Raw genomic sequence first — 14,428 nt, forward strand, 5'->3', positions numbered from 1 at the left:
ACCATCAAAGCCAGGACAAAGTTGCTCGTAGCTACTTGTGGATTCAAATACTCTATCGAGTGCTTTGATGAGTTTTTGCAATTTGATTGTCGTCCTGTCAGCCTGTTTCTGTTTTTTTTTTTTCAATCTAGGGATGGAAAGTATGAGGGAAATGATGGAGCAATCAATAACCGCTCCGGAAAAATGGCAGAAAGAAATGGTCCGTTACTAAGGACATTTGTGAAGCAGAGGAGTGACATCACCACAAAGGCGACACATTCTGCTGATGGTTTTGGTGAATAATGATTGAGGCGCGTTAAGAGAAAGGTAGCTGTGTCAGCATGCGTAGGCTGCAAAGGATCAAGCAAAGGTTTACTCCATGCTGAAAAGAGAAGAAAAGAAGCACAACGTTTCGACTGTGGAGCCTTCTGCGCCATCTTCTTTAGCGGTGATGATGTTTACATTGGAAAAACAGAGACATACGTCCCTGGGTGGGCTTGAACCACCAACCTTTCGGTTAACAGCCAAACGCGCTAACCGATTGTGCCACAGAGACTGACGGCCGCTTGTACTCCCTACATTTGCAGGTTTATGGTCAAAGAAAACAATCACTTGCGCTTCTTGCAGCCGGCAATCTTTTTCCACTGACAACCAAGAAATGGATTTCATCTTTCACAAGCTGTATGGATTTCTTCAAAAACAAGTTATTCCAGAAAGGAAATGAATTCTTGCATTAAACTGAACCAAGCTGTACGTTTGTCTGAAATGAGACATTCGGCACAACAAGACACGGAGAGAGGCACCGCTGGTATTCAGACCCAGGATCGCCTGCTTACTAGGCAGGCACTTTAAGCCACTAGGGAACAGCGCCAGCGGAGCACCGCGCTTTTACAGACACTTGGACACATCTGCGTTCGGTGTGCACTTAACCTGCTCTCTGAGCCCGTTGCCTCCGTCCCATTTAATAGCAGAACTGACGCCAAGAGAAATGATGAGAAATGGCATTTATCGGGCACTTTTCATGTCCAAGGAGCTCAATGCCCTTGACACCTCCCCAAGGCGACAGAGCTGTGCATTCTTTGGCGACACCATTTTTTCTTTTGTTTAATTTCTATACTTATTGATAGAATAAAAACGATATGTCATGTACTGTAAGGGAAATGTCTCTTTTCATGGGGAAAGCTAGCACCAGCAAATGTTGTGTTTAGAAGAAGTGATTTAACATGACACGTGACCTAATTTACCGGAGCAAAAGCTCACCCAGCAAGCCCTGCTTTACTTCTACAGGAGAGAAGTACTGTAGAGTCTGCAAGATGTTCAGCTGGGTAGCTACGTCAGCATGCCTCGGCTGCAAAGGAACAAGTAATAGGTTTATTGCATGCTGATGTAGCGGCGAGGCTTATTAATAAGGCAGAATTAAGTGTTTCCGAGCTTCCCAAATGAGGCCCCATTTCTCTGTTCATCTCTGTGGTGCAGCCACAGAGAGACTATTCCCAGGGTGATTTAAGGTCCTAGGACAGCTCCCAAAGGGGGATGCACTTAGCTAAGCCTGGCTATCATGATCAATGGTCATCCATTGGCGCCTATCTGTCTAGGGAGTGCCAGTTGGACATCTGGACTGCATTACTAAGTGTCAGGAGTAAGTGACTCATATCTCACCTTGATCAACCAATCAGGGACTGGTAGGGCCGAGTAACCCACGTGGGACTCTGATGCCCATGGAACTTTCAGCCAATCAATGAGCTGAAGTTCCTCCAGGTAAAAACAGGCAACACAGAGAGCCTGAGAGATTCAGTGAGATTCAACAAGATTCAGAAGGGATTCTGGAGAGGATTCTGTGGACTGTTCTAAAGGGAATTCAAAGGAGAATTCCAGGGCAGGACGGCCCAGGAGCAGAAGGCTCCCAAGGGCAGGACATCCTCGCAGCGCGCCTCCTGACCATCCTGAGACTCAGCCCGGACAACCACGGAACGGCCAGTGTGTCTGAGTGCCAGAACTTTCCTTTGTTCTAAGAGTCTAGAGTGGAGGTTGCCAGAGAGTAACCAGCAGCAGGCCTCGTGAACAGGTCGGAACTGTGGACAGCTGAATCACTATTCAGAACTAGCTCTTCATTAGGAACGAACCGGTCCTCTTCCTGACTTGCTGGGACCCACAGTCATCTTTTCTCCTGTGCACAAACTTTGCTAGTTAAAGCCAACACTAACTAGCCGGTCAGTGAGCATCAGCAGCGCACCGTCGCAAGCCGCACAGCACAGCCTGGCACTGAGCCAGAGAGCGCGGATTGGACAGCAACAGCCTGCAACTGTTTCTTTGTGCCCGCAGGAGATCTGAATCCCCAAAGATTGGATGAGTATTTAACTTCAATGCATTACAGCTCGAGAATTCAATTGTTATCCCAACCAGTTGATATCAATTTAATTCCTAAGAGTTATGTACTTGTTTGAGTATCTAATGTAGAAGTTATAACTAAGTTCATTTACGAAACGGTCTTAATGAATGATATACTGAACGTATGTCCTCTTGATATGTGTAACACTTCGTAACTGACTGAATATATACCTTTTGTATTCTGATAACCCTCTCGATAAGATCTGTTAGTTTTATATGCATATTCTATGTATTAATAAATGTATCCTCGTGTATTAGTACCTGTGTGTGTGCGTTGTTTGAGTTATGTCGCATGGTTGGACTCTAAAGCCATCAAAAGAATCAACTTTGTGATTTACTGCTACAATTAATAATTGTCTCAGTAAATGCCCAAACCCTACAGAACTGGTGCCTTCAGAGAGCCACTATGATTACATATTTGGCGTCCCTGAACCGGTTTTCTTACATATTTGGGGTCCCTGAACGGCTATGAATCACTACACTGAAAAGAGAAGAACGGAACCACAGCGTTTCGACTGTGAGGTCTTCTCACACCTGAAGAAGCCTCACACCTGTTAAAGGCTCCATGGTTTTCTTTCTTCTCTTTTCAACATGGAATACACCTATTGTCTGCAAGATGTGACAATTTCATGGTGTTTTGGAAGAAAACCTTTTTTCTTTGAATTCAAAATCAATCGGAATTTCAGCACGACACATCAACACTTTTTCTGTTTTAAGGAGATGATATTTTAAACCTGATAAAAATAGTAGGAAACACAAGTTTCTTGCTGTGAAAATTTAGATGGGGAAGTGTACTACTAGTAGCAGTGTAGAGCTCTCTGTGGTGGAGTGCAAGCGCATGTTCTATGGGCCAGTGGCGTAATGGATAACGCGTCTGACTTCGGATCAGAAGATTGTAGGTTCGAGTCCTGCCTGGCTCGTGAGGCTTTTAAACCTCTCAGGTTCCTCGGTAACAGGTTGCCGTCATGTATATGAACTATAGAAAAGCATTTGCCACAACCCGTAAATTAGCACGCAAGTGCGGGCTAGTGAACACAGAACTGTATGGAGATCATCTCCAGCTCCGAGCTCAATTGCAATGAAAAAACATGCAGAACAGAACTGGAGAGCAGCTGAATTTGTGCTCAGTAGGGTGGGGAGGACTCAGCATTGCTATTGTTCTAATTGGCATGAACTGCAGGGGATCTGAATCAGAACATGTCAGTTAGTTCGATCATTGCGTCAATATGTAGGCCACGTTAATACAGAATTATTACTTTGTCTGTCTCGTCTTTGTATATAGCTGAATGTCCCTGACAATTTCATGTTAGTTTTTAAGAACGACATTGGTGCTAATAGATACACGTATAGCATATAAGGAACACGTAAAAGTTTAGTCCATGCTGAAAAGATAAGAAAACCGCCACAACGTTTCATCTTGGAATAAATCTTTACTTGTTGTTTTGCAGCCTACCCATTCTGACCTAACTCCTCCCTTGAAATTCCCTAACAGATAAGGGTACGTAACGGCTCATGCGATGCTCAGTTGCAATTTGTCCCAAAACAAACAAGAACAGCAGCTGAGGGTTTGAGTTTGAACATGCACTGTATTAAAGCAGCTTTTATTTCCATTGATAAATGCTAGATATTCCTACAGAGATTCTCCAGGTGAGTAAGCGATTCCTGTTTCTGTTTCTATTTCTGTTTCATATATATATATACAGTATATATATATGTTACATGTGTCTCTGCAATAGTACAAATGTGTTATACACTATCAGGGGCTGCTTTTTTGTGCACCTCATCTACAACAAGGGTTTTTTTTTCATTTATGTTTGTGGACCTTCACCATTTGAGGAAGTGAGTTAGATAAGAAAGTTACAGGTATGGTGAGCAATGACTGACAAAGGCACGTACTGCGTATTCCTTACAGAAGTGTAAGCAATTTGTTCTAAAAAACACCGGCTAAAGTCCAACATCGTTAGCAATCTTATTACTTAAACAGAATTAACATCAATAAACTGTAAGGTGCTGGTACATGCGAGTAGATTTGATCTTCTATTAAACAAAAATGCAATTACAGCTCTAAAAAGGTCAACCTAGACTTCTGGAACAGATCTGTTCAGGTCATCGCTGTTCCTCTGACCTTGTGAGTCTTTGGAATTTTAAAAGTGTATTTTGCTTGCCTTTCATGTGGTCTGTGTACAAGTCACTGTGGCGTATGCGGTCCTACACAGCCTTGCTATAGACGTGACGAGCCTCCGCTATGTTGCAATGGAGAACAGGTTCAGTACGGAGCTGCCGAGAAAATTCAGCTGGAAAGCTCGTTGCAGAAAAGCATCGGTATCTGTGTCCAGCGGCAAAGCGTCCTTCGTGGGTGCTGAAGAATCGATTTCACAGGCTGCGGGTCCAGGCGATTTAGAGTGTTAAAGGTCCCAGCGAAAACGAAACAGCGCTGGTCCTTTTACACGCACGCACGCAACCAAATGCAAAGGACGCCGTAGTCGGCAGGATTTGAACCTGCGCAGGGAGACCCCAACGGATTTCAAGTCCGTCACCTTAACCACTCGGCCACGACTACAGCGAGCGCCGCGGCCGCTGCCTTCTTGCTACAATCGAACAGGGAGTGCGAGGCGGCGGCGGCAGCAGAGGCAACTTTTTTCAAGTTCGCTCTCCGTTTAAGAAACCTTTTACGCCATACGTGCAAGCACACACACACACACCTTAGAGAACTTAAGGGTGGCTTCAAGTTGGAATGATAAAGTCTCCCCGTTCGGACATGAAAACAGAACGTTCTTAGACAGAAAGCAATCAACAACGGAGACATGTGGACGACGATTTTAGTCACTGCACTTTGAATAGCATTTTTGCTCCAGTTACAGGAGATGCACCAATGGCCCTTGACCTACGCTCTTACCAATGCCTTGAACATTCAAACAAAACAGCCCTCAAGTCCTGCGGTTTAATATAACGCTGTTACGTGTCGAGGCAGTATTTGACTCTGTCCTACCGTTGAGACACGGGGCGTATATGGAAACGAACACATGCTACGGATCGTCTCTAATCGGTCCCTACAGTTGGAAGGCTCCTTGAAGAGTGCACCCCCATCATTCATCTTTGCGCATCTGTGAAAGGTAGACTCTTGAGCAATGTTTGAGCCAGCTCTAAGGCAACTAGTGCTATTGGACAGAGACCTCTGGAAGATCCTAAGAGTCTCTTAACACCACTTCCAGCAGTAAGCTTAATTGTTCGCTGGAGGTCTCCCACCCAGGTACTGACCAGGCAAAGAATCACCACTACATTGAATGAGGAAGTTAATCCTGAAATCCAATTACATATCTCAAGGTAAGACAAATCCATAAGAACATGTCTTAGTATTACTTTGTTTACATTAGTATGGCACTGAGTTGGAGCTCCTCTTTAAGCTGTGGTTTAGTTTTGCATTCATGTGTTTCTAGAGCAGTTATTTATGGGGGTGGGTGGGTCTTTCACAGAGGCTCAGGACAAATCCCCCGCCTGAAAGTCTAATGTGTGCGTTCAGACAGTCACAGGTCAAGAGCCAGGCAGGAGGACAATGGACAGAAGAGCCAACGAACTAAAAATGAAAGAACAAATATGAAAAAGCCACCATCTTTTTCTTTTTGACATTTTCCGACTTTCATGCAAGCCAGGACAAAGTTGCTCGTAGCTACTTGTGGATTCAAATACTCTATCGAGTGCTTTGATGAGTTTTTGCAATTTGATTGTTGTCCTGTCAGCCTGTTTCTGTTTTTTTTTTTCAATCTAGGGATGGAAAGTATGAGGGAAATGATGGAGCAATCAATAACCGCTCCGGAAAAATGGCAGAAAAAAATGGTCCGTCACTAAGGACATTTGTGAAGCAGAGGAGTGACATCACCACAAAGGCGACACATTCTGCTGATGGTTTTGGTGAATAATGATTGAGGCGCGTTAAGAGAAAGGTAGCTGTGTCAGCATGCGTAGGCTGCAAAGGATCAAGCAAAGGTTTACTCCATGCTGAAAAGAGAAGAAAAGAAGCACAACGTTTCGACTGTGGAGCCTTCTGCGCCATCATCTTTAGCGGTGATGATGTTTACATTGGAAAAACTGAGACACGCGTCCCTGGGTGGGCTTGAACCACCAACCTTTCGGTTAACAGCCGAACACGCTAACCGATTGCGCCACAGAGACTGACGGCTGCTTGTGCACCCTACATTTGCAGGTTTATGGTCAAAGAAAACAATCACTTGCGCTTCTTGCAGCCAGCAATCTTTTTCCACTGACAACCAAGAAATGGATTTCATCTTTCACAAGCTGTATGGATTTCTTCAAAAACAAGTTATTCCAGAAAGGAAATGAATTCTTGCATTAAACTGAACCAAGCTGTACATGTTTGTCTGAAATGAGACATTCGGCACAACAAGACACGGAGAGAGGCACCGCTGGTATTCAGACCCAGGATCGCCTGCTTACTAGGCGGGCACTTTAAGCCACTAGGGAACAGCGCCAGCAGAGCACCGCGCTTTTACAGACACTTGGACACATCTGCGTTCGGTGTGCACTTAACCTGCTCTCTGAGCCCGTTGCCTCCGTCCCATTTAATAGCAGAACTGACGCCAAGAGAAATGATGAGAAATGGCATTTATCGGGCACTTTTCATGTCCAAGGAGCTCAATGCCCTTGACACCTCCCCAAGGCGACAGAGCATTCTTTGGCGACAACATTTTTTCTTTTGTTTTATTTCTATACTTATTGATAGAAAAAAAACGATATGTCATGTACTGTAAGGGAAATGTCTCTTTTCATGGGGAAAGCTAGCACCAGCAAATGTTGTGTTTAGAAGAATTGATTTAACATGACACGTGACCTAACATACCGGAGCAAAAGCTCACCCAGCAAGCCCTGCTTTACTTCTACAGGAGAGAAGTAGAGTCTGCAAGATGTTCAGCTGGGTAGCTATGTCAGCATTCCTCAGCTGCAAAGGAACAAGTAATAGGTTTATTGCATGCTGAAAAGAGAAGAAAGGAAACACAACGTTTCGGCCGTGAGGTCTTCTCACACCTGAAGAAGCCTCACACCTGTAAAAGGCTCCATTGTTTTCTTTTTTCTCTTTTCAACATGGAATACACCTATTGTCTGCAAGATGTGACAATTTCACGGTGTTTTGGAAGAAAACGTTTTTTCTTTGAATTCAAAATCAATCGGAATTTCAGCACGACACATCAACACTTTTTCTGTTTTAAGGAGATGATATTTTAAACCTGATAAAAATAGTAGGAAACACAAGTTTCTTGCTGTGAAAATTTAGATGGGGAGGTGTACTACTAGTAGCAGTGTAGAGCTCTCTGTGGTGGAGTGCAAGCGCATGTTCTATGGGCCAGTGGCGTAATGGATAACGCGTCTGACTTCGGATCAGAAGATTGTAGGTTCGAGTCCTGCCTGGCTCGTGAGGCTTTTAAACCTCTCAGGTTCCTCGGTAACAGGTTGCCGTCATGTATATGAACTATAGAAAAGCATCTGCCACAACCCGTAAATTAGCACGCAAGTGCGGGCTAGTTAACACAGAACTGTATGGAGATCATCTCCAGCTCCGAGCTCAATTGCAATGAAAAAACATGCAGAACAGAACTGGAGAGCAGCTGAATTTGTGCTCAGTAGGGTGGGGAGGACTCAGCATTGCTATTGTTCTAATTGGCATGAACTGCAGGGGATCTGAATCAGAACATGTCAGTTAGTTCGATCATTGCGTCAATATGTAGGCCACGTTAATACAGAATTATTACTTTGTCTGTCTCGTCTTTGTATATAGCTGAATGTCCCTGACAATTTCATGTTAGTTTTTAAGAACGACATTGGTGCTAATATATACATATATAGCATATAAGGAACACGTAAAAGTTTAGTCCATGCTGAAAAGATAAGAAAACCGCCACAACGTTTCATCTTGGAATAAATCTTTACTTGTTGTTTTGCAGCCTACCCATTCTGACCTAACTCCTCCCTTGAAATTGCCAAACAGATAAGGGTACGTAACGGCTCATGCGATGCTCAGTTGCAATTTGTCCCAAAACAAACAAGAACAGCAGCTGAGGGTTTGAGTTTGAACATGCACTGTATTAAAGCAGCTTTTATTTCCATTGATAAATGCTATATATTCCTACAGAGATTCTCCAGGTGAGTAAGCGATTCCTGTTTCTGTTTCTATTTCTGTTTCATATATATATATACAGTATATATACAGTATTGTACTATTATTATATAATTCGTTACACTGTGGCTGTGTTGTGTGTGTTAAGCTGCTGTTGCACTGCAATTTCCCTCACGGGATCAATAAAGTATCTATCTATAAGAAGACATTACCAACAACGACCACAAGATGGAGATATTGTCAAAAGAGGCAAGAAGGGCAAAGCCGCGATAAGGTAAAATCATTTTTTGTAAGAGATTGGTGTCAGAATGCACATCCGTATCCCAAACAGAATCTCTAGTAAAATATGATCATTTGTGAAACAGGCAAATGAGTGTCTGCTACAATATGATTGCTACAGATGCAGCCATTCAAAATGTGCGGGCGATACTGCATTATTTTCCGGTACGCTGTACGCAGTCTACCGCGAGTTACCGGTAAATACCGCGAGTTACCGGTAAATACCGCTAGCAAAATAATAGTATCCGGAATTTCCGCAAGGTGGAGCTAATAAAGCTCAACTTCTCATGTTTGAGCTGTAGCCATCAAAGTCTTTAATGAAGATATTACTAATAGTATTAATAATAAATGACCTTGGACAAGCTGTAAACTCAAAGTATTGCCCTGGTCCACATTATTTTTTTCACTGACCTTCTTTGTAAAAGTAACACCACAGCATTTCGCAATCACGCATTTTTTTCCAATCATGCAAAGTACAGTAATTTTTGAGAATCGATTCACCATGCCTTTCACATGCTCATAAAAGAGATTGATTTAGGAACATAAACATATTACCGTATGCAAACTGTACTGTATACAGTTTGTATATGTATATGTATATGTATATGTATATTTAATGTCTTAACTGTGCCCGTTTAAGTATTGAATATTTATATGGAATTTTACCACTGAAGGGAAATCTTCAGTGGTAAAATGAAGATAAAAGAGAGCATAAAAAGAATAGGAGCGTAATGCAACGCGTGTGAAGGCCATAAACGATATTAATTTTGGAACATAAACATACAGTATATGGCTGGTCTCGGTACTTTAAAGAAAACATACACGAAACATGGTTTCATTATGACCAGAATCGGTCTTGAGATATTTTTAACTTGATTTACAGTATTTGAGAGGTATGTCTTGACACCGATACTACGTAAATACTCCTCACGTATATGTTTCTAGGTTTATATTATGCATTTCATACGGTCAAATTGCTTTTGAGCAACTGATAAGAAGCGCGAAACGGTATGCCCAGGGCGTTTTAGTTTTTGTTTTGTTTTAATGCAGTGCAGTGGATTGATTAGAGATATCAAGTACATACAAGTCATTTTTTAAATGTTGTAGTTCGTCTTGTAAAAATGTTACGAGTACATCATCTGTCAACAATTACACAGGTTCTGTTTCCATATTGCGGTTTTTGGTTACGTAATACTATTTTCTAATTTCACGTTGTGAATATATGATTTGGGCAAACAGAGCCGCAAAGAAGTACATTATGGGTTGTTGTTGTTTTTTTGCAGTTTTATCTAAAATAAGCGATGCTTAAACCTTTGTCTGATTCTTGTGAAACTATCCACACGACAGTTACCTAGGAGTTGACTTCAGTGATGTCACTGATGGGATGTTTCTAAAAATCCATCCTCTGTAAAACATCTTCTCTAGTTGTTCTGCATATGTATTCGTTAATGAAGCTGTGTGTTCTGAGCCTGGTTCTCTACATTTCTGTATGAACCAGCTTAGAGGGCTAAAGACAGCTTGTGTTTAAATTGAGTGTAAGGTAATTTATGCTTCTAAAGTCATGGTCAGCATTTATTATTGTACTGTGCTGTAAACTTCTTCTGTGCCTAATTACATTATTTTATAGTCGATAATGTTTCTGTAGTGCTTTTTCAGCCCTCAGCATGTGACTGCGCTGGTGGTGCTGTGGGTTAGGTTCCTGACTCCTATGTCACATGGTCTGTGGTTGAATCTCATGGAACTATGACTTTAATTTTTAACAAACATTTCTTTGAAAAAATGAAACATTTCCCTTGGTCAGAGATTAAATAAAACCTCACTCGCATCAAAACAAATTTATATTTCTAAATATCACAACATGATCGAATTTACGTCTTTTTAATAACAATGAATAGTCACCTATGCGTTACAAAATAAACATTTATATTGATTTGAATCGAGTTTTGATTTAAATCGTAAACGCGTGTTTAAAGGCGATATACTGTATAAAAGCGCTGATTCTTATGGAATGTGTTTGGCCGGGGATTCAAAAAAATTATTTTTTTTAATCGCGTATCTAAGGAAAATTGCAGTATAACTTTGTTCATGCACAAACAGTGGCATGTTACATTATAATTTGGGTGTCTCCTGTAGTGGAAATCTAATGAGTTAATTGATTCTTAAAAATGTAGAGAGCTTTACAAAAAAATATATTGGTGCTTTTAGATAATATTTCAAGGATATAACTGCTATGCTACAGTACATGCAGAATTTTAGAAAACAGTGCGTCAACAAAGTACACTGTTTAGGTTACTTTAGAAGACAATGTACCAAAACAATATATGCTGTCTGGGTCGTTAGAATTAGCCGAAAGTAACTGATTAGCTTTGAATAACAAATCTAGTTTTTCTTCTCTCGCTCTATGATGTAATCTGTTTTCTCTTAGAGAAAGGGGAAGTTTTAGAAGGGACCAAGTGCTGAACTTTTTACAGCGCAACGTCTTATAAAAACCCTGTACTGCTTGTAACAAATTGAGTCTCTGGTTGCACTTGGCGAAGTGGCAGCAGGGCTCCCAATATTGCAATATTGAAATAAAGACCTTACTCAGGTGAGAACTCTCTCTTGTGGCTTCCTTGATAGTTAAATTTCCATGACAGTTTGGGGGCTCGTCCGGGATCACAAACCTGAACGCGAACGGCTGCTGAAACTCCATCCGGACCCGGACAATTTTAGCAAATTGGACGAACCTCGGAGGATAAACTGTTTATCCTTCCAGAGACGCGTCTGGAGAATTGGCAGCTGTCTGACGTCAGTAAGTGATCCTTAAAAATTAATAGTTTGAGAAGCGAGCCACAGGGGTGTTCTCACGCGGGTTTGATGAGTCTGGGACTCATATAAAGAACTTATCTTAACACAGACGTGTGGTTTTTGCTCTGCGGAGTAGTTAATGTGATAAGGTTCTAAGTAAGGCACCGATCGGTAAAAATGGGAAATTAAAATTCAAAGACGAAAATGGGACCGAGCAGTCCAGCAAAAGTACATGCACGACAAATTCGGAGAAACAATTATAGCCTGGGTTAGAGTAAAAAAAATATGTTCATGAACTGTAAAACTAGGGTAATAGGTGTAAGGGAACTTGCACATAATTTATATATGATAATAAGGGGCCCATAACTATGAAGGATCTTTGTAAGTGAATCAGAATGGACAGAGGAAAGTTGAATTAGGAAAAAGAAGTTTCCTGAAGAAGGGGAAACTTAGAAGAGAAGGAGAAGAAATGAAAGAAAATGAATTGGAAAACTTATTTAATGGAAAGAGGAATTACAGAAATAATGGGAAGCTTAAAAAAAGACTAGTCTTGAAACTAAAGAACAGCAAGCTGCAGCTAAAGTCATGGCCATGCGTACTAAAAAGAAAAAGTCTCCACCGAAATTAGAAAGCGGTCCGGAGCCACTTGTTTGTGAAATGCCAATGTGCACTTTTCCAGGTCCAGAAGGAACTCCAGCATATGTACATTGACATTGGTCTCCTAGTGAATTATTTGCATTAGTTAAGTCTTTTCCTAAATTGCCTGATGACCGTAAAGAATTTAGAAGAAAGGCAAGCGCCTTGTTCTTGATTGTCTTAAGCCTAATTACAGTGACATAACCTTGTTGCTAGATCATATTGTTCCTAAAGGTTCACAACGTCCTCTAAAAAGGAGGAGGCAGATTGGCGGATACGTGACCCAAATGATGAAGAAGTATCCATCTAAATTAAACCACACGGACATGGAGAGGAAAAGTTAGGCGGCCGCTTCTAAAAAGAGGTAAGGACTCCTCTTTTCTAAAAAGTCCCTTGTCCTCTCCATGTTGCTGTGGTGGGTTCAGGGTTTTCCTGAAGCTGAAGCGAGTACAACAGAAAAATGAGTTAATGGTGTATGTGTTTTAGATGCCTGTTTTGTGAAGGTGGGGTAGAAAAGGAGGGATTGCTGAAGGAATAGCATCTCGCCCTGCCCGTGCGAAAAAATCCAGGTGTTGCATCCTGGTACACGACTGCAGTACGGCTGAAGGTAGTAACTAGAACTGTACTCGCAGAAGAGCCGAAAATGGTAACTCGATTCAACTGTGTGTTTAAAGCCAGGATTTGGAACCTGGTCCGTGTTCCCGTATTGTGATAGTTCGTCAGTTTGTCTTGACTGGGGGATTCCGTGGGGCGCGTGGGAGACGTGAAAATGGTTTGGTGTGAAGAAAAAAAAGTTTGATTAATCCAAAGTGAAACTTAAAAGAAATATTGACTGTCAGACGGAATTTAGGCTGAACAGGAATGTAGAAAAGTGTATGAACCTTTGGATAAAAATATTTAGAGGAATATTTGAGAATTCAACAGAATATCATAGATGAGACGCAAAAATCTCTGATGGAAAAGCTAAAAGCAATGGCACTTCAGAACAGGTTCGTGCTGGACCTACAAAATGCAGCATCTGGAGGAGTCTGTGCTTTAATAGGAGACTCCTGTTGCACATTTATTCCAGCAAATGACAATGATTACGGAAATCTTACGCTTGCTATTCAACATTTGAAAGAACTGAGACACAAGGTGGACAAAGAAAGAGGCATTAAAGATACACCTGCTTTTCTCTCTTGGTTAGAATCACTGTTTGGGCCGGGGGGAATGTTTTTTTCAAGTTGCTAACACCGATTATAGTAGCTGTGATACTTGTCTTCCTGTTTTTGTGTTGCTGTTCGACTTGTATTATTCCAATGCTTTGAAATATGGTAATGAATATGTTTGTGCATCAGTATGTTCTGGTAAGAACGCAAGAATCCGAAGTATGGGAGCCTCCTGGGAGTCCATATGAAGAATCTAACTTTTAATAATTTTCAAGAATAAAAAGGAGGGAATTGTAGTGGAAATCTAATGAGTTAATTGATTCTTAAAAATGTAGAGAGCTTTACAAAAAAATATATTGGTGCTTTTAGATAATATTTCAAGGATATAACTGCTATGCTACAGTACATGCAGAATTTTAGAAAACAGTGCGTCAACAAAGTACACTGTTTAGGTTACTTTAGAAGACAATGTACCAAAACAATATATGCTGTCTGGGTCGTTAGAATTAGCCGAAAGTAACTGATTAGCTTTGAATAACAAATCTAGTTTTTCTTCTCTCGCTCTATGATGTAATCTGTTTTCTCTTAGAGAAAGGGGAAGTTTTAGAAGGGACCAAGTGCTGAACTTTTTACAGCGCAACGTCTTATAAAAACCCTGTACTGCTTGTAACAAATTGAGTCTCTGGTTGCACTTGGCGAAGTGGCAGCAGGGCTCCCAATATTGCAATATTGAAATAAAGACCTTACTCAGGTGAGAACTCTCTCTTGTGGCTTCCTTGATAGTTAAATTTCCATGACACTCCTCTTGCCAGAAAGCTCTAAATTGGATTTTGAGTGCGGTTTTTGACTTTTTCTAAATTGCAACCCATAAATAAAGCTGATACAGTTTAGACTTACTGTATTCTAAACTGTATTACAACATCACATTGGACAATGCAACGTAAATTGCAAAAATGCACTTGGAATCTGTCCAAGCCCTACTACGAAAATTATTAAAACTGCGACACTTATCATTCATCTTTAAATAAACTTTATTTTATATAGCGTTTTAAGCGAATAGGTAATTAGATTGCTCATAAACCTA

The 14,428-nt window shown here is 41.2% G+C and overlaps 5 non-coding genes across 5 annotated transcripts; 2 read left to right on the forward strand and 3 right to left on the reverse strand.

Moving 5' to 3' along the window:
* Nucleotides 1-461: 461 nt before the first annotated feature.
* Nucleotides 462-535, reverse strand: trnan-guu (transfer RNA asparagine (anticodon GUU)). The gene has a single exon. It is a non-coding gene; the product is annotated as a tRNA-Asn (tRNA).
* Nucleotides 536-3,214: 2,679 nt separating this feature from the next.
* On the forward strand, nt 3,215-3,287 carry trnar-ucg (transfer RNA arginine (anticodon UCG)). Its single transcript has one exon. It is a non-coding gene; the product is annotated as a tRNA-Arg (tRNA).
* Nucleotides 3,288-4,845: 1,558 nt separating this feature from the next.
* On the reverse strand, nt 4,846-4,927 carry trnas-uga (transfer RNA serine (anticodon UGA)). Its single transcript has one exon. It is a non-coding gene; the product is annotated as a tRNA-Ser (tRNA).
* Nucleotides 4,928-6,463: 1,536 nt separating this feature from the next.
* On the reverse strand, nt 6,464-6,537 carry trnan-guu (transfer RNA asparagine (anticodon GUU)). The gene has a single exon. It is a non-coding gene; the product is annotated as a tRNA-Asn (tRNA).
* A 1,183-nt stretch (nt 6,538-7,720) lies between these two features.
* Nucleotides 7,721-7,793, forward strand: trnar-ucg (transfer RNA arginine (anticodon UCG)). The gene has a single exon. It is a non-coding gene; the product is annotated as a tRNA-Arg (tRNA).
* Nucleotides 7,794-14,428: the final 6,635 nt, after the last annotated feature.

The sequence above is a fragment of the Lepisosteus oculatus genome, unplaced genomic scaffold, assembly GCF_040954835.1.
Source record: "Lepisosteus oculatus isolate fLepOcu1 unplaced genomic scaffold, fLepOcu1.hap2 HAP2_SCAFFOLD_164, whole genome shotgun sequence".
In the NCBI taxonomy this organism is placed as follows: Eukaryota; Metazoa; Chordata; class Actinopteri; order Semionotiformes; family Lepisosteidae; genus Lepisosteus; species Lepisosteus oculatus.